This window comes from Gordionus sp. m RMFG-2023, chromosome 5 (genome assembly GCF_954871325.1).
Source record: "Gordionus sp. m RMFG-2023 chromosome 5, tfGorSpeb1-WG-v2, whole genome shotgun sequence".
Lineage (NCBI taxonomy): Eukaryota > Metazoa > Nematomorpha > Gordioida > Chordodea > Parachordodidae > Gordionus > Gordionus sp. m RMFG-2023.
Window position 1 is genome coordinate 6,116,618 of NC_088779.1, and position 21,912 is coordinate 6,138,529.

The 21,912-nt window shown below is 26.3% G+C and overlaps 1 long non-coding RNA gene across 1 annotated transcript in view; it reads left to right on the forward strand.

The window, feature by feature from the left end:
* The first annotated feature begins 21,415 nt into the window (after positions 1-21,415).
* Positions 21,416-21,912, forward strand: part of LOC135929626 (uncharacterized) — a 29,684-nt gene continuing 29,187 nt past the window's right edge. The window contains exons 1-2 of the long non-coding RNA XR_010572623.1: positions 21,416-21,459; positions 21,567-21,587. This is a non-coding gene — a long non-coding RNA (uncharacterized LOC135929626). The remainder of the gene's footprint in view (positions 21,460-21,566; positions 21,588-21,912) is intronic.

Below are 21,912 nucleotides of genomic sequence, written 5' to 3' on the forward strand. Positions count from 1 at the left end.
TATCATTGCCCTCACCCCTTTGCTCTGTCTATGGTTTAAAATATGACCCATATTTAAACCATTTAAATCGGTGACGATTAAAAATCTACTAAGGTGATTTGTTTTTACAAGTTAGTATGAAGTATTAAATATTACCTTGGTTTGTTTATAAAAGCGATCAATCATTTTTTTTGCAATCTCTGCAAATATTTTTTTTTTGTTTGGTTTCATAACCTTTTCCGGCAGCTCTGTGAGGATCTAACTGAATTGGTATGTTTCCATTTATCTTAGGCAATCATCGTAGTTTATGTGTTCAGTCTTGTAAATGGCTGCTATTATTATGCAGCTCTAAGGAGTACGGAAGATTTTAACGACTATTCATAACGGGATTCAATGTTATTCCCTTATCTATTTCAAATTCTTTTTTAAGAATCAATTAAAATAGGGAGATTTTAGTTTTTGATTAAAAAATGTGCATTTACATTAATATACTATTATTTTGTTTATAAAATATTTTATATTTATTTCATCATAAAAAATATTAATTATTAGCCTAAAAAATGCCATTACTAAAAATAATTCATATTTTTTGAATTAACATCCCTGGTTGAATAATTTTAAAATTCTCTTTTATTTTTTTATTATGATTTATTTGAATAAATTTTAGTTTTCTTAATAATATAAAATTAAAAATTTACTCAAATTAAATGCTCTTTATAAAAACTAATCGTCTCATTTACAATGTATTATTTTTCTTCCATTCAATTGTTTATATATATAAATAAATAAAACTAATTATTAAAAAAAAGGAAAAGCATATAATTATTTTTTAAGAAAAATTAATAAAGGTAATAAATATAGGATTATAATTTAGCAGAGAAAAAGGATAAAGAAAGATAAAAATATAAGATTATAATTTAGGAGAGCAAAAGGATAAAGATAAAAAAAAATGATGTCTTAAAAAAATAGTAAAGAGAAAATAGGAAGAAAAAGTAAAAAGAGTATATATATGGAAGATTATTCAATGAAAGAAATAAAACCTAGGTTGTTAACACAAATAATGGTGGTATCAGACATTTGTCATAAAAGAGAGATTTTTTAGGTTGATCAGTCTTTTCTACAGTTGGGGGATGGTTAAATGTCAGCTAATTTACCTCAATCTATAGGCCCGTGCCGGAAATAATCCGTTAAAATTAAGGGATTTTAATTTGTAATGTTCCCTTTAGATTTAAGCTGCTATATATTTAATAAAAAACCTCTAGATCAAAGTGAATATTTTTCGCTAATAACTCGGGCTAGCTCATTTTTAGCCGGCTAAGAATTGGCTTAAACGGCTAAAAACATAATTATCCCCTATAGTCTTTTCGCAAAAGCATCTCCTCAATTCTTTAAAAGCATTGAGCTTTGCTGCCGAACGTAGTGGAGCATGCGATGGATATATAAATGAGTAAAGGAAATGGAACAGTATTTTGTTATTATCCAAGATTTTACTATTTTCCAATAAATTTTCTTTCTTTTTTTTTACTTAAAGCTTATTTTTTTTCCTTATAATATAATAGATGAAAAGATTGATGCTGCTTGTAAATTATATTTTTCATCTAATATTCATAAATTAAATTAAATCATTAATTAATAATTAATAATATAATTAGTGACAATTTGTTTAAATTAAAAGATTTACATAATAGAAAATATATTTAACTTTATTTTCTAATAAATAAATAGCCAAACAGGCGTGTAAGCTTATATTATAATACATATTCATTATTTTACAAGAATTTTTACTTTTATCAATTTAAATTAAAATTATTTTGTAGGAAATTTTTTTAAAATTAGAATATATGCTATTAATTAATTTTTCTCCTCTGATAAATATATAAAATAAAAGCATAATTATAGTTCCCTAAACTAACTCTGAAGGGCAAAAAATAAACTCCAGGCAAATATATAATAAATATTAAAACAACTCCAATCAGCCTACTTTTGTTGCTAACATAATTTAGAGAATTTATAACCCAGGTTCAAAATGGTGTTTAGGGCATTTTAATTAAAATTATATATTCAGATATTTGGAAATATAAATAAGATTTTAGGATTTATAATTATAATATTGCTCATATTACATAAGAATATCAAAGAAAATCGAATAATATCGATTATGAATAATCGATTATCCGAATAGTTCGAATACGAATAATAGATTATTAGTATTGTTTAAATACGATATTTCGATTCAAATAAAAAAGGGAATTCTATGCTTTATTCAATTTTAAAGTAAAAGAGTTAAGATTAATTAGTATTTATTGAAAATTATTATTGATTACTTGGTTTACATAATATAAAAATATATTAGTAAGGCAGATGTGATAATTAGACATTTGTTATAATGAAAGAGTACATATGAAAGCCTGAAGCCCTTAAATTACTTAATAAGGCAAAGTGATCTAAATTATAAAAATCCTTATTTAAGATTTTGATTATCTTTCTAGTCCCCAAAATTTTTGCCACGTACACCAAAATTTTTAAATCAAAAAAAATATATCAAGCAAATATATAAAGAACAGCTTAGTAAACCATGATGCAAAATCAGATATAGAATAAAGCAGTAAATTTGAGAGCACCAAACTACAAAGATTGAATAACATATCAATAGATAATATAACCATTATAACATTGATTACTACATATTCATTGGCAAACATGAGTATTCTTACAGATAAAAAACATTTTTTAATTTTTCATAATGATCATTCAGATGAGATTTTTAATAGAATATATAAAAGACCATATTATCTATTCATTATTGACTGATTTGTCGACCATCTCAAACCGAGTTTGATTTCTAGAATCTTAAGAAAAGTTTGAAGTAACTTGGCGTTTATATCAATTATACTGAATTCATTGCTAGTTTTTTTTTAAAAAACTTTTTTCATAATGGTCCAATTTTCTTTTATTTGGTCGTTAATATTTTAAATTCTTTCTACTAAAGGGAATTTTTTTTCACTAAAATAAAAAAACAGGCTATATAAATCATAAACTGCATGATTAATACCTCATACATGTAATAAAAAGCAATATAATATATAATTTAAAGCCAATCTAATAGAAAATAAAATAAACAACTGAGACATAAATGGTGTGATCTAAAAGACTATTCCGCTCGACACAATCTTAAAAGTAGATGCAATGTCTTAAAGCATCTAGGCATCCCTAAACATATAATGGTATAAGAATCAAGGAAATCAAAAACAATTTTAATTTTAATTCAGGAGGAAGTGTTTAAATAGAATAGATCATCTTATCAGAAAGATGCTACGTTTCGTAGTATCAAGGTTTTCTTTCAACACCAATCCTGACTAAACAAACTTTTTTTATTGAATATGATAAATTTACGTAATAAGATTTTAACCAGGGACCAAACAGAATTTGTATGTTTCCACTTTTTTGGAGCCATTGCGGTAGGCACTGATTATAGGAAATGTTAATTTAAGCTCATGCAAAAAACTATCGCATCTAATATTCAGTTCATATTATCTGGTTATAAATTACAAATACAATTATATAAAATTTAGTTAAAATTTTTTTTATTATGCACATAAATTAAATGTCTTCATTAACATATTTTATAAAAATAATGGAAAATAAAACTTAATTTATAAAAATCTTTTTATAATATAAAACGTTAGTCATAATTTATTCTAAGGAAGTATTTCTTCCAAAACGAATATTAAAATTATTTATATAACAATATAATATTTGTAAACTATTTGATTAAATCTATTTACAAACATCTGAAAAAAATATCTATATTATTTTTATTGATACTTTACACAATTTGATTATTATTTTAAACACTCTTCTATATTTAGGATCACTTTATTCGGAGAACTGCAGGTCCTGCCCTAGCCCGGCCCGGCTGATTTTAAAACCAAATATTTGAAATCGTCATTATTAGCTATAAAAATCAAAAATAAATAAAATACATTTTAAAAAAATATGAGCCGGGCCTGGATTTTTTTTCAAAAAAATACCCCTGCCCAGGCCGAGTGGAAAAAAATTTTGAAAAAAAAAAAATTCGGGCTGGGCCATACAAATGATACCTCTGCAGACCTCTGCTTAATTTATAGTTAAAATATTTAAATTGATTGTGAAGCCTTAGTACAGTATGATTTAAATTGTTTGACTTGTAATAATTATTGTAATAATAACATAGTTGTTACAAATATATGGAAATGTTTTACAAATTTATTTACTGTATATATTTCCAATCATGCCTTTCATACTCTTATTTTAAACATTTTAATATAAATAGTTATAGTTTGTGATGGAATAGGTAAATTGAAAGTTTTCTTATTCAAAAATCAAACATAATATTTATGAAATTTTATTTTTTACGATTATCTTTAATACTTTACCAAAGAGATAGATATTTGATTTGATACATATGTGAAACCTTGAAATAAGCAATTTTAATATCGTTAGATGGTGTACCCAATAGAGAAATACGCAATTAATAATTTTTAAAACGAAGCTTACATTAACTAAAAAATTTCAGATTGTAATAAAGGTCAGTAATCCATTCAAGAATGGATTTAGATAGAAAATCGTAATGGCAAAAATCAAATCGTTGATAAAGAAAGGATTTTTAATATTTCAAGAATTTTTCCCCACCCGATATTTTAAATAAATCAATACAATATTTATATTTACATATAAATTATTCTAATTTTTTATAAATCCATTTAAAAATTAAGCAGCACCACTTTCCTTCTTTATATCAATTTTACATGGAATATTTATAGGGCGTTTAAATTGCTAAATTTTGAGGTAGAGTTGATAGCAAATAACACATTACAAATGATATTGCCAAAATTTTTATCGTGGCTTTGAATAATATGTTTGCCATACATTTATGACTCTAAATTTTCAATATTACATTCAAACAAGACTGCTTTTTTATTCATGAATCTCAATCGACAGAGTAACTAGCCATAATACCCGTTCGACTACTCCCAAATATATAATATATATTTGTTTCAACTTATGAGAGAAAATAATTGATAGGCCTGATTCGCACGTAGAAATTCGCTATTGAGAGGAGGATTTTTTCTAGGCATTATTATAAGTTAGGTAATAAGAATAGATGGTATTGACAATTTCTAATAAATTAAAATAATGATTTAATGATAAAAATTAATTGTATATAATTTCTAATAAAATACAAATTTTTTAAGAGCTAAAAAATGATATATAAATTTTAATTATATTTAAAAAAAAAGATTAATACAAAAAAATATTCTTGAGAATTATTGCAATAACTTACAAAGTAATCGTGAGAAAAATATATGGTGTATTAAAAAATAGGGAAAAATCTAATTAAGAAGCATATTAAATTATAATGTACAATTCAATTTTCTTTGGGATTGAGCTAATTTCTCAGTGAATTTTTCAGTACTTGATGTCAATATCGTATATTAAACAAGGTTAACACTCATTCAACCTATTTTCAGAGGTAGTATTTCTCAATAGTATTCTTATTCGATTTGAGCCGAATTCTAAGGCTAACTCAATATTATATTTGGAAAAATATTATGTAAATCTAAAAATTTTTAGTGTAAACATCTATTAACGAAATTTTGAGGCATAGGTAATATTTTTCTGACTAAAATAATTAGTTAGCCATATTTAAAAATCGACTCCAATTGAGCATTTAATAACAACCTCTCAGGTAGATTTTTATTCTTGCTAAAGAAAATGTTCTTTCATTGTTAGAAGTATAAATGGGTGAAGTTTCCAAAATATATAATAATTTTATTATATTAGAAAAGTAGTCTAAAATGTATTTGAATGTAAAGCATCTATAGTATTTTTTGGAACAACCATAATAAATCTTTTATAACATAGTTTGAATGCTTTAACATCCTTATTTTACAATGAAAGTGCCAATTTAAATTCTCAAATTGATTCGGAAGATCTGGAGAGAGAGAGATCAAGGGAAAATGCCCCTTCAAATATTTGTTCTCCTAAATATATATCATCCAATCAATTCCACTATACTCCTCCCCCTCCTCATCCCCAAATATATACAATATATTACCATAAGGATAAAATTTTAAAAAATTGTATAGGTTAATAACTTTTTCAAATAACGAACATAATTCAATTTTTTTTAAAACTGCTCCCAAATCAATTCTTTTAGGGCTTGTTAATTTCTAAAGAAAACAGATAGTCGAATTCAACCATATTGCTGTTGGATTCATATTTTGTCGTAAAATATTCCTAAAATTAAAGTCAGACATTTAAAATCAAAAATGTAATACTCTTTCCGATCAAATGGGTTTGGTATCAAATGAAAAAATATTCATTTTTTCTGGAAAATATTTTTGGCATGAGTGAACCATGCCCAGAGACTAATGAGTCTCCCCTCGAACATTTTTTTATCGGCTTATTTTTTCCATAACAATTATTTTTTATTATTAGAATCTCTATATTCTTTTAAAACATATAAGGAACATTATTTAGAATCTTGCAAATAAAAAGTGGTAAATTTCTTATGACGAATAATTTCAATTGCAACATTGAAATTAATCTTGATTATATAATTTTCTTGGTTAACTAGACAATTGTCTATCTTTGTATCATCAATAGAGTTTTTGAATTATTTTACCTCTCGTTATGACTATTTTTCACATGGTTAAGTGAAAATGACAAAATATTTGTTTATTTTTGCTTCAAGATTTCCTATAAAACGCCTGGGAATGGGAGAATTGATTCTGGGAGGAAACATTTAGTTAGTTTATATAATTTTTATTTGAATAGTTAACTTCAACTCAACTTGTCTATAAAATACCAATTGCACATATTGTCTCCTCTTAAAAAATATCATATAGACATTTGTGAATTAAGTTTTTCCAATGCATTGATCCCAAATTCTAAAGTCAAAACTGTTCCCCTGTCAGTTGTAATGATAGTCCCCCTTGATTCTTTTATAGCTAACAGCTCGCTTTTGAACAGTTGTACAGCCAACAATTTAATAATTCAAATATTAGTATAGTCTTGGCATATATATTTATTATATGCACTTATCTGTCATAATATTTCAATTGCATTTTCTATAATATCTTATCTTATCATACACTGATTAGACATTTTACAAATACAGAGAATGTCGAGTGCAAGTTTGCTTTCACTGTTTGGTAGTAATATACCTTACTACCAGGGTCCGTTAAATTAAAGAGGGATTATAATACCTCTTTAAAGATAGGGCATAGATTATTGGCAAGAATAGAAAAATTAAAAAATATATAATCAATAAATTGTATGGTTATTTTTAAATTTTATTTAAACAGATTAGTTTTCTTCTTGTTATAAATTTGTGGTTAATTTGTGATAAATATAAATTTAAAAAGCAAAAAAAATTTTAAGAAATTAAAAGGCAACCTGTTGATGATGGTTTTAATTTTTTAATTGTATGACATCCTGCCTTGTGAACATTAGACAATTTTTTTAAAGAATTTTTAAATTAATAAAATTTATATTCATTTTTCTGATTTTTTATATAAATAACAAATGATTCAAAGGTCTAAGGCAAAAATTGTTTAATTTATAAAATAGCTATTTTAAACATGTTGAAATATATTTCCGGTAAGATCAGACTTTTAAATTTAAGAAAACGTTTTCAAAAATGACTTAAAGTTGAAAAATAACACATTCCCGGAAATAACACATTACCGGAAATAACACATTGCCGACAATAGAAAATTAATTTCATCTTCTATAATTTTTACAATAAATTAGATTTTTATGAAGATCTTATGATAGATGTTGAGGAATATAATATTCTGTTTGATTTATATATTACTATTAAGAGAATCCAATCGCATGTTTTAATTAATGATCAGGAAAACAGTGTGTCAAACACTTATATCATAATAATAATAATATCAAATATCAAAATCACTCACAATTATTATTTATATGAACATTATATAAATCATGCTACATTTAACCTCCTCAATCCATCGCTTAGTCGATCTTTATACCATTTGTGAGATCCAAGTAGTAGCAACGTCATATATATCTTAGGATTCGGAACAAACTTTCTCTGGAGTCGTAACGTCTTGTCAATCCTCATCTAATTCGATTACACTAAAAGATCTTAAGATTTCTTACTCACTATTAGATGCCTCTCTAGCTGGCATCTGATCTGCGTGCTTTCAAACTTGCTTTTCTTTACTCTGAACGGTACAGGGCTTTAAATAATTTGTTTACTGGTAGTAACTTTCTTCATCCTGATGTTACTTTATTATGAACCAACACTGGTTGTTTTGTTTCGAAATTTCGCCAACAGAGTTATGAAACGTATGGTGTCTATAGTTTTTAATCCTTTTAAATGTTGTTACAAACGTTAGGTATTTATTTCAATTTTGTTGTTTGGTTTGGAGCTATCTAGACTCTCCAATAGAACAATGTTCTCTTTATGTGTTTAATTATTTTAAAAATGAAAAGGCTCATCCTAACCTCATAATAGTCCCATGTCAGCACTTTCATTTAAATTTATATTTTGAAGTATTTTTAATATCTCGTCTTCGGGTAAATTGATATTCCATAAAAAAGGGTAAAATAAAATTTGTACTTAGGATTATTACTTTAGAAAATAAAGCCATCTCTCGCTATATCCCAGACTTAATATATTCCCGGTCTCCTATAATTTTAGAAATTTTATATTAATCCTTTTTAAAATATTAGAAATATATTTTTCAAAAATGTTTAATAAATAATCCCGGCAAATTAAAAAAAGTAACTAAGTTATCTATAAAAGTATTAAGTAATTTTAAAAATATTCATGTTTGAATATTATTGTTTTTTACCGTGGCTATCAGAATAAAAAATTTCAAATTGAAAATAATAAATCAATTATATTATTTTACAGGTCATTTTGAATATTATTCAGATCCAATTTATATATCAGATATTTGGAAATTAGAATATATATTGCGTAGATATTTATAGTAAAGTGAATGTCAAGATTGTATAGTTGAAATATTTCTGTGAGAAATTTGTAATAAAATGATTGTCAAGAAAAAGTTTAAAAATTTTAAGTCATGAGATACGTTTATAATAGAGTAAATGTTAAGCTTTATTCTTGATTTTATCATTTTTCTATATTTTAAACAGTTGAAGGTACGAAATTAAGCAATATTATATTTTTCTATTGATAAGAAAAATTACACTTTTTTAAAATTGCTTTTCAACTTATAATTCATTTAATGTGGCTACCCCATTTATTTGCTGATAATTTACTTAATTTTAACTGCTCTATAAATATAAATCTAGGTTATAAGCAGGATTTTGAACCGAACCCAGAACAAAATAACAGTTCAAATAAATTCCCCTAAACTGAACTTGAGCTGAACCCATTAAATTTTTTTACCTTTACCGAACCCGAACTAAACTCTTTGATATTTTTATCGGGATCACAACCTTGGTTCTAGGTCATTTTACTTTTTATCATTTTAGAGTTGTAATATATGAATTTATTAGTAGGCATAAGATGCTTTAACTACCTGGCCAAAGGAACTTATGTTGACCCTTTTAAAATTCATAAGATTCTATTTAATAATAGAGAAGTAATATAAAATATGTCCCCATCTCCATCCCCTCAATTTTTAGGGGTTTAAAAATCATATTTATTAATAATTCTTATAATTAAATAAACAGGAAAATGTGGAGAAATATGTAAATTTAAATTTATAAATTGATAGATGGTTTTTTTTAAATTTTATTTTATATAAACAGTTAAAAGTTTAAGAGCATTGAGTAAATCCATTTTTATTAAATTATTTTAAATAGACTATTGGATTAAGTTTAAATTAAACAAAAAAATATGATAACTCTAATTAGGATTTTCGATAAATTTGGCCTAATAATTAGGTTTTTTTTAAAATAAAATTTGACCTAATGGTTCTCGAATTGGTTTTGTTTAAAATATATTTGTCTTAAATATTTTAAATTTTGGAAGCTAATAATTATAGTAGAAATAAACAATATCAAAAATAGTCATATTTTCAAAAAAAATAAATCTTTTTAAATGTCTTAAATAGTCATTATCTTCTTAAATTTGGCCTAAATGGCCATTTTTACCATATTTAAAAGTAAAAAACAAATAATTTTTAAACGCTCCTATTTAAAAGTGGCACTCTAAAAATTATAGAAAGGAAGTCCGAGTTCACCCAGAACATTTTATGTATTTAAATCATTATATATGGACTGACACTAATTAAAATAATTTACATAAGAACTCGAATTTGAGATTTGTATTAAATATATTAAACAATTTCGAATTAAAAAATATTAAATCAATTTTATTACATTTTGTAGGATTATTTCTTTGAAAAATCGGTTATATCTAAAATCTATAAATCTCCCTTATTTTTTGTATTTTTATTTAAACTTATTAAATATGAAATAATTATTTTTCAATTAATATAAGTTATTATGTTCAATTCGCCAGAATAATATATCTTATACACCCACCTATTCAACCGCCCTCAGAATTTTTACTCACCCACATATACTCATACAAATATAGGTAAGCGTTCCAGGTTGAAAAACCTACTCATTGCAAACGCTTACATTGGTTATATTTAAACTATATTATTTAATTTCTATTAATTGTTTACCATAAATAATTTTATTTAAATTTGAAAATTGGCCCTTTATTATTTTTTTATACTAAGCATAAAAAACTCTAATACTGAAAACATTTAGTCTCTAGCTTAATTTTATCGAAAAACCTAATTATTTGGCGGATTTATCAAAAATGTTGAATTAGGTTTAGCCATGCATGTCAAATAATTCATTTTCTCAATAATTAATTATTATTATTATATTATTATGGTATATATGTCTGAGATAATATTGATTTATAAAGAGGGTCTAAATTAAATTATTCATAAAGTTTTCCCGAGATCATACATACTTTTTTTTTCGTTTTTTGGGGTAAATGAGGGGAGGTGGGTAATTATCATATCTTTTTTGTTAATAATTTTTAATTAATTTGGGCGCTAAATTAAAAAGACATAGGGCTGTTCGTTTATAAATATATCTGAGTTGAAATTAATATGTGATTCTAATAATATATTATTATTTATCATTATTAACAGAATTTTATATCTTTTATCTTTTCTTTTTTTAAATATATAATAAAGATTCAACGGCAGTAGAATTGAGTAATCATATATTTTTCCTAATTATAATATTAATACATCTATCATATAAACAATGTAATTTTACTGTGTATCTTGATGAAGCAATATATATAAACCATGAAACAATTTTAATAAAACAAAAATCAAAATTGATTTTAAAATACAAAATAATATGTCGCTATTTAATATTTTATATATAATTTTTAATATTAAATTAATTTAGGTAAATATTCCTCTCTTGTTCTTAATTGTTTTTCTCATCGCCGATTCTGTGATTAGGGTTTGGTTCTTTTGTTGACTTCCATCTGAATATCCCTCTCTCGTTCTTAATTGCTTTTCTCATCGCCAATTCTGTGATGGGGGTATAGTCATTGAGAATATGAAGCTGAGGTAATTGGATTTTATTATATTGAGGGCTAATCTTTGGCGTAGGTAGTAACCCTCGTTGGGATCTTCTGTCCTAGTAGAGATCCGTTTCCCCAGCTCTTTAAAGAAGGCAAGGGCGTGAGAGCCGAACGATGTTAGAGTCGTGGCGATTAGTGGTAGGAATGTGTAATTGGCCGGAAGCGATGGCGAATATTTAGCGAGTTTATTTATCTCGGCCTCTACTAGAGCATCTCTATTTATATTGGAAGGGGCAAGGGGATCGATGCATGAGAAATCCCAGGTTAGGAATTCCCCTCTCTTCCAAGGGATCATGGTAGAGCCATCGGGACGCTTACCATCAGAATTGTAGAGTCCAGTAGGTTCGAGGGTTGATGGGATACCGGCAGATTTTAGGGCCCTGGCAATAGTATCATTGCATTTTGAATGTCTAATGAATCTGCCTCTATATCGCTTGCAGTGTAAAGAGTGACGGCCTTTGGAGTTGACCGGCGTTTGACAAAGGATGCAGTGTTAGGGTATTACCATAAAGCAATTAAGTCTTAGACAGATGGCGTGACGTAGCTCATCATTGCTTAGGAGCTGGTCAAGGTTTCGCGATGGAAAAGCTTCGAGAAATTCATATCCGCTGTCTGCGGAAATGGAGAAGAGTAGAGAAGGTCCTCGGGTTGGCTCCTCGATTTAAGGTATGCAACAAAGTTGCCAACTAGAGGCTTATCCCAGTCCTTCTGCAGTGTCGATGAGGGAGGATCGACTAATGAAAGAGATTTCCATAGATCAATTGCCTGGGGAAGTAAAGGGTCAGGATGTTTTGTGAGTGCGTGTATGATGGGCTCGCAGGAAAGGCGAGAGGATATGAACGCACTAACAGAGAGTAGGGAAGGCGATCGTATGCCAATGCCGCCGGATTTGGTTGGCAAGGTAGCTTGTAGCCAATAGGTCTCCGAATTTGAGATTGAGTATATCCTCTGTGAGGTGTTTAATCTCTAGCTCGTGTGCCGCGAGGTTGACGTCGTATTGGAAGATGCGTGACGATCGGAGTGTATATAGAATTTTTGGGATTAGGAGGTAGTTCTTTAATAGAAAGAACGCTTGGTGGGCTGGGAGGAAAGATAGTGTACCGCGCATAAGGGATATTTCTAGTAGAGTGTCGGCGAAGAACTTGACAAAGGACTCGTCTTTACCCACTGGAGATCCGAGATGTGTTAAGAAGTTCAATGGTGTATATGATTGAACATAGGATCATAGTTAAGGTCGATGATTCCAAGAGGACAATATTCGCTCTTGTCTTGATTGATTCGCAGTCCCAAACTGCTCTCGCTGGATTTTATTATTTCGACCGCCTTCATAACTTTGCTGGGTGAGCCGCCTAGTATACCATCGTCAATATACCAGTTATGAAAGTTTAGCTTACATTGGTCATTTATGCTTTGTATTAGGCTATTAATGCCCAGACTGAATAAGAAGGAGCCTAGAGGGTCACCTTGTTGTATTCCACTACTAGAAGGAATCAATCTATCTCCAAATTGAAGATGCGATGGACTAGCATAACAATCGAAGATGAATTGCGAGTATTCTGGGTAAAGGGTAAGGATGGGATTAAGAAACGTTGTACGTTTTAGAGAGTTAAAAGCGTTTGAAAAATCTATCTTAATTAGGATATCGTTGCTGGGGTCTGTTTGTAGATACATTCTGGTCATGTGTAGGGATACCTCGCATCCCCCTTTTACGTTGACTCCTAATTGATTAGGGCATAGGTGATTGGATACTGTGAACAATATTCTGCTCACTACTAGCTTTTCGGTTAATCGGCGCCAAGTGGTTCCAATAGCGATAGGGCGAATATCTTTATTAGGTTTATGGAGGGCGATGAGTTTAGCTTCATAAAGGAGTGGAATAATGGCGTGTGGTAAGCCTCCAGCAAGCATACGGTTGATGAGTTGAGTAATTTTTTCCAAAACGTCGCATTGTTGTGTGATGTAAGGTGCGGTTAGATCCTGTAGGAATATTGGGCGAAACCCCCCCTCCCGGTGAAGAATCGCGTTTGAAGGAGAGAATAGCCTTTCTAAACTCGCTTGAGGTAAAAGTGGTTGCAATTAGAGGAGCTTCGGGGTAAGACGGTATTTCGTTCTTAAGATCGTGTGGGTGGTGTTTTAGGAGAAGAGCTTGATAAGTTGTTTGATCGTAGGGAGCTAGCTTATTGTCAGATGTTGCCAGTCGTATGGCGGATTTAACATTTAGGTTAACCAGCTTTTTAGATATAAACTTGGCCTTGGTGAGTAGGTCATTTTTGTGATTTTTATTTTTATTAGTGTCATCACCTTTAAAAGATGTGGAAAAGTGATTGATGGGTAAGGGATAGATAGTAGCATCCTTGATTTGCTGTGTCAGAGATTTTTTGCTGGCAGGATCAGGAACTTGCAAGGTAGTAAAGGCAAATGACAGGGTGTCTAGCCAGTGTTTTATAGAAGAATAATTATTTATCAAGGAAGTCAAGTTCTTTGAGAGGTGTTTGGCAACTTGAAGTCTTGCTCCCTTAGGTATTCGTGATATCACAAATGGTTTTGGTGTGACTAAAAATATTTCTACATCTGTGGAGTCGGTTGGATTGATAGTGAGAGCATTTTCGGCGGTTGAGGTAGGGACTATTGGGCTAGTAGGCACATCAGTCAACGTGGGAATGGTAACTATAGGTTGTGCGAGGGCAAGGGCAGAAAAGGCATTTAGGGTTCGAGGGATAGCTGGTGATAAGATGGGAAGCCCAGATTGAGGACATTTTATCCTCTGGTTTCGATGAGATGGCAATAGCCCCAATTTGGTTACTTTAACGAGTTTATTACATAAAGGGCAGTTAGATTTGGTAGAAGCTGTGCTGAGGTCTGGTAAGCTCATCAATTAAAATAGCTTGTAATATTTAGTTCATGGAGGGGTTTTGCAATAGTAAGCTGTAGAGTCCATATTCTTCTAATACAATGTAATTAACTATCAGTCATTTTTGTAAAATATTCAGTTTCCCTTTCTGCTTTTATAACAATATTAGCTTGCTTAAAAGGATTTGAATCAATAGTATAATTAGATAAGAGATTAAATGTATTATCCTTTTCAAGTGTGAATATTGATTGTGTTTTGTACATTTAAATAAAATGTTTGGATGACAATTTTATATTAGTCAACAGTTTTTGGTATAAATAAGGGTAAATTGTAAAGATTGGTAAGAATGATAGAATTGATAATGTAGAGTGTTATGTTGGGAATAATATAAAAGAACTTGTTGATTATTAATTGATGTATAATAATTGAGGATGATTGGTAATCTAAAAGTAAAGGAAATATTAAAGGAGAAAGTATTTACTTAAATTTCTTGTATCATTATTCTACAATTAAATTTTGATATATTGGAATTGTATAGAATTCATTGATGCAAAATTATGAAAGAGGACTGAATATTTTGGATGATAAAATCATTTTTATGTCCGGTTGTGGTGTTGGCAGTGGTTGTAGTGTTGGCAGTGGTTGTAGTGTTGGCAGTGGTTGTGGTGTTGGCAGTGGTTATAGTGTTGGCAGTGGTTGTAGTGTTGGAAGTAGTGTTGGCAGTAGTTGTAGTTTTATCGTTAGATTAATCAGGCGTAGCTTGCCCGTATAATTTATTGATCTTATAGATATCATTTAAACGCTTTCATTGATTAATTTTTTAAATTCATATGTTCTAGGATAGGCCTGTGCTCCGCTTGGCCATACTTTGAATCAAACCGACAACGCCATTATTAACTGGATTTTATATCTTTTATCTTTTCTTTTTTAAAATATATAATAAAGATTCCATGGCAGTAGATTCGAGTAATCATATATTTTTACTAATCATAATATTAATACATCTATTATAAATAGGCCTGTGCTCCGGTTGGCCATTTTTTGAATCAAGCAGAAACGCCGCTGTTTGTAAATATAACCCTTGAGGCTACCTGCGCATAAATTTTTTAAAAATAATTTTCATATTTCATACATTTTTATTCTAATATTAATATTGTAATTATATAATGTTATGAATAATAGAGCTAAATCGAATACTATAGATCTTGATAGCACAGATCCATACCCTGATATTTATAGATTGATTCATTGATGATAATAACAATGGCATTTAAATATAAAAATTAAAATCAACCAGATGGCATAGTATATAATTGGAAAGTATATCTGGAATTAATAAAAATCTAATTATTTTAAATATTGAAAATCATTATCTCAAACTATGAATCGAATATCATAGTGAGGGAATTATTAATATTTCTTTCAAAATTTAAAAAAATAGTAACTTCTATCTTCATAAAAAGGGCCTACATAAAACTTAGCCTTACTTTTCAGAAGTGATAGAAAAGATTAATAAATGATAATGATAGCTTATTTATTTCACATAAAGAAAACATGTTTTAAATCTGCGTTATAATTTCCTATTTGTGAATTTTAAGATATATTATATAAGTAGTATTTTTATTTCTATTATTTACCTTTTATTTCAAAAATTATTTAGGTCCTGGTTTTAAAAATTATGCAAAATATGTAATAAAGAAAAATTGCACATAGTCAAAATTTATATAAATATTTTAAACTTATAGAGTATTATGATATTAGATGAGTAAATATAGTTATTGAAAACCACGAGAAAATATCAAATACAATGACAAGATTAGCAAATAAACATTCTACAACAAGCACTAATTGTAATTCCACATTAAGGGGCTTATTACAAATATGCTATATTTTTATCTTTTCATCAGCCAAAAAAATTATTAGTGTTCCAAAAACATGCACCACCTATCAAGGAGTTTTCTTTACTAGGGTTGACGTTAAATTCAAGGAGATGAAGATTTAAATATATTGATTTTATACATGATAATCAAAAAATTTCAAAATTGACTTTAAATTCATAATTAATTTTTTAATTTAATAAAGATCTTAAAATATTCCGATACATCTATTGCGATATTTTATTCTTAATTTAAATATTTTAAAAAATTTAATTAGTTACTTATTAAAGAATATTATAAAAATTTTATGGCAGGTCGCCAATTTACGCCATCTTTTATGATGGTAACAATAATGCGCATCATCGGCTACTGATAAGAATTATAAAAATTGTACCGACCCCAATAGTTTGGTCGCACAGTCTAACTATACATACACATATTATAAGGAATTATAAATAGTTATTTTTTGTAAAACATTTTTAAATGTTTTTAGCAAATTTCTTTTATAATTATCTCTGACAAAAATATAATAAATATTAAAAAAGAATTTTTTTTAAAATGAACAATTATGCCAAGTTAAACAAATTTTTTGATATAATTAAAAGTATATATGGAAATTTTTTACAATGATTCATAATGATACCGTTAAATACAATCTTGAAAGTGTTTGGCTTATAAATCAAATTGTATTCATTTATTTCTTTCTAGTGATTTCTACCTATTTTATACTATATAACATGTGTGTTGCTTGAAAAAAAAAGTAATTAGAAAATGTTCAATTAAAATTGTTATTTTTACCATTGAATAAATAAGATTTTACTTCTATGGTTTATTTTTTTTAAATAATCGAATACCTTTTCTTTTTAATAATTAATATATTATATATAAATTAAATATGATAGAAATAATTTATATATTCTCTATTTTCTTAAAAATATAAATCAGGGTAGCAATTTTTATTAATTTAGTTATATATAAAACTTATCAGCTTGAAAAATTTACTTTCTGCATTATAAAACATGTATGAGGCAAGATTCATAAAAGGAATTAGAATTCATCATTTTAGAATTTTGTCATAAAGGAACTATTTAAATTTACTTTTTCTGGAAAACATATTATTTGTTTATGACAATAATAAAAAATAGTGTAGTCAAATACTTCGATTTAGGTGCTTTTAAAAAAAAGATTAAATTAAATTAGCCAAACCTCGAATTTGGTAATTGGAGGGTCAAACCTTTTTGCAATAAGTGTTAAATATCTTTTTTTTATTATTGTTATAATTAAAAAAATATATAAAATCAAAAATATATTTCTTTTTATAGTTGGGAACGATTATGAAAAAGGTTCTATTTTTCTATATTTATATTTTATCAAACTAAAATAAGAATTTTGATTTTTTTCATTTTTACAATTATTATGAATATTAGGGAATGGAAGGATAAAAAATATTTTTCAAAAAAATATTAAAACTAAAATAAATACAAAAACGTTACTGGTTGGAAAATGCATATTAATATAAATATGTTAGAGTTCAAAGTTACTTTATTTTGGAAATGTCAAATCCAAGTGCCCGGCGGAGCTCCCTGCCCATATTCTAATAAATATTATCGACAAATTAATATTTTAATCATATATCTTTAAAAATTTAAATTGGATTTTTTGAAAGTTTTAAACCGTATTTTTATCGACTGATAGGAGTGAGCCTAAATATTGAGAAGGATTAAAAATAAATAAAAATTGCGAATTATTTTTAATAAATTTTTGATTGATATTTTTAAAAAAATAAATCATTGGTATGCCTAATCCAAAGTTTAAAAAGTCTCTCTAATGTAGAGTGAGAAAGGGGATTTTATCTTATAAATTTGACCAAAAAGAGTATTACATGAATCGAAATATAATAAAACCTAATAATTAGGGCTTATTAATTATTATATTATTTAGTTTTACAAACATTTAAAAAATTAGGTACATTAAATTTATTTATACTTTTTTAAATATACCCTATCATATAAATCTAACTGTTTTAGAAAATTATTTGTTTCAGATAAATAAAATTTTTATTTTTACTTTGCTTTATATTTACCCAATTAGAAACATTGATCAAGGGTTTTAATTATAAATTCTTAATCGATAAACTAATATTCTACTATTTTATAATATATATTCCAATACATGCGTGAAGTAATTTAAATTAACACAATAAAATAAACTAGATATGCATATTTAAATATTAAATCTGAATGTTTAAATTTAAAGTTTATCCTATAACAATATTTGAGAAAGAAATTAAAACGAATTTAAATAATTCTAATAAATATACATATTTTAAAATAATTTCCATTAATGAGAACGAGTTTTTTAAAAGTTGTCTTAAACGCCAAACATTTTTTAGAAAAATTAACATTAGTGATAAAGGAAATTTTTGATTGACTTTTTTATTCAAATTGAAGATAAGGTTAGCTATATATTTTCTTAGTACCATTAAATTCAGGCTCCTGACCTTGATATTTATCAGAAATGCGAGACTTTTAATCAATTTTAAAATAGTTTAAGTAGATTTTTCCCTAAAATAACTACCCAAACTTTGATATTTTGTCAAAAAATGATTGATGAATTTGAACATTATTTTGGCAAGATTTTTTATTATTAAAAATTGGAAATTGAGCAGTTTAACCATGCTAGCATATATTATCATCACACATTAAAAAAAATCAAAGGGGTTCCAATTAAATCTTTAGTTAATTTAACATGGAACTAAAATTGAATAACAAATAATAATGAAAATAATAATAAAGGTTAAGTAACTAAAATTTATGATAAATTAAATTAACATTGTAATATAAGTAAAAAATAAAATATAATTAATTTAAAATAATTTGGGAATATTAAATATATAATAATATAGAATTGGAAAAATTATAAATATTTTAAATAATTAATTATTATTTAACTAAAATGTGATCACAATATCCTAAAATTTAATATATATTCAATTTTATATCAGAACAACTAAAGATTCAACCCGATCCCATCTGATTTTTTTTTTTAAATTTCTATGATGATGAAATTTTAATTTCAAATTCGGGAAATACAAATAACGCTCAAATATCTCAAAATATAAAATATCTAAAATCATAATTTATTTATAATATAAATATTCGCGATAAGTCCTTTATTATCATATAGACTTTAATATAGTTAAAGTTAGCTTATAACGAAAATAGATAATGGAAGATTTTTTTTACCATGTTAATTTTGCATATTATTAATATTTTCTATGATAAAAAAAACATTATATAATATTTTAAAGACCAAAAAAAATCATGATCAGAAAAATAAATGTAATAAAAATATTTAATTATTTGTAATATTATTCCATCCAAAAACTACAAATTCCCATCAAATTTTATGGTACAATGTTCTCATTATTTTAGGTATAATACCCAATAGTTGGACAAATACTGGGTTAAGAGTTATCGCCCTTTATATAATAATTATATGGCCTAAATCAATATCATTTATTTTTAATATATAACAATTATTTTAAATTTATGACTAAATAGAAAGCTTATAATTAATAAATTTTTTGCGTAACAATTGTTTTTCTTATTAATAACATTTTTTAATTTTGCATTTTTTCCTTGTTAAAATACGAGGAAAAAGGCTAGTTCTAACCTCATAGAAATAGTCCAAATGCCACCACTTTGATTAAAATAAAATTTTGAAGTATTTATAATATCAATTTTGTTAATTTAGTTCTTAAGGATAATAAAAATAAAATACATAGATATTTTAAGATAAATCTTTGTCTAAGCCTCAGAATTTTGCTTATAGATGTCCAAAAAATTGGCTCAAATGGTGCAATTTTGCGTCATTAATCAAAGTATTTAACAGTGTTAAAAAATGCGAAGGTCGAATTTAGGCCAAGAATTAGTTCAAACTAATTTTTCTAAATCTAGATGACACTAAAAAGGATATTAAATGCGGGATTATGCTAAGAGGTAATAGAGAATATATGGAAAGCAATTAAATATTATTATGATTTATAATCATTTTTAATAATTATTTGAAGGAAAAAATTAGAATAAAACATAAATTACCTTCTATACTCCATATTTTGATAATTTTTAGTTATAACTTTGAATTATTTTTTTTAATAAACTAATAAAAAAAAATCCAAATAGGCTTTTAGCAAAAAAATAAAATCTGAAAGAGTAAAATTTGCTTCATTTGCATTTTAAATTTATAAATTGCTCATATTAATTTTATTAATTAGTATTATGAATTACCTTTCAATTATTTTCTTAAATTGATATGAATAAGTTTTGCCTATCCCATCCCCCATGAAAAAAATACTTTTTTATTTATTTTAATTTAAATTACTAAATTGATAATATAAATGCTTAAATTTTAAAAACAACTAGTTTATGTTTTATGAATACCGGTTTTGATCTTCAGTATTTGATTTAATTTATATTTTTTAAATAAATTAAATTATTTTGCAAAAAACTTGTCTAGTTTGTTATATTCCTTTTTTAAAAAAAATTTACCATGTTAATTTTATTATGATGGAACAATCATTAATTTGTTCCTTCAAAAAATGTCAAGCACAGATATGTCACTAATCTATTTGACTATCTTGTTATGCCACTAATAAATTATAATGTAATATATATTGCCCCATAGATAAACTTTTAGCTTCCTCTCAACAGATGTTACCTAGATAGAAGCCTGTATATTAATTAAATTGATGATTTATTTATTTAAAAGTAGATCTATGCAAAATCTGCTGTAAAGTGCCATTTTTGTATTGCATAAATAAATATTTAAATTCATAAAAACTTGGCATATATATGACAGATTTATCTTTATGAAGGAATCGTTAATCTTGTATTAGCCAAAATAAAAATGATACTGCTCAATAAACAGGTGTTGAATATAATAAATTATGCTTCATATATTGGCGTGAATAAAATAACATTTTCTATATCTTTATCATCATATGTTTATTTAATTTATGGACCTAATACTTGTTTGGAGTGGCGATCGCGTTTTCACGCTTTTACTATAAATTCATCCTAATGTTAGAAAATGTAATTAAATAATCAGCCTAGTTTATTTTTTACTTTACAATAAAAGTAATATGTGGCACCTCAATTAAATAAATTTTTATTGATTGATTAATTTATTTAAAAAAATTTTATACTAATATAAGCTTTCTTAATTATATTATTCTATTTAACAGGGGATGTGTCTACAAATACAAGTAAATTTGTAATAAAAAAAATATTTTTTTTTAAAAATAAAAGTTCTCCTTTTAAGGGAATATCCAAAGTTTATAAACTTTGTAAATATTAATACGAGAAGATATTACTTTCCAACAAAAAATTTAGAAAATCCTTCATAAAACATTGTGGATTATGGAAAGTGAATTCGTTCTAAAAGGTAGAGTAGACTGGTTAAACCCTGGGCTTGGCAAACCAACTTTAAATCTTATTTTAATTAAATAACCAGAAGGTTATCATAATATAATTTAGTTATCTAAAGACAAAAAATTTTTGGAAAAAGTTAATTAGAAATAAAATTTTGAT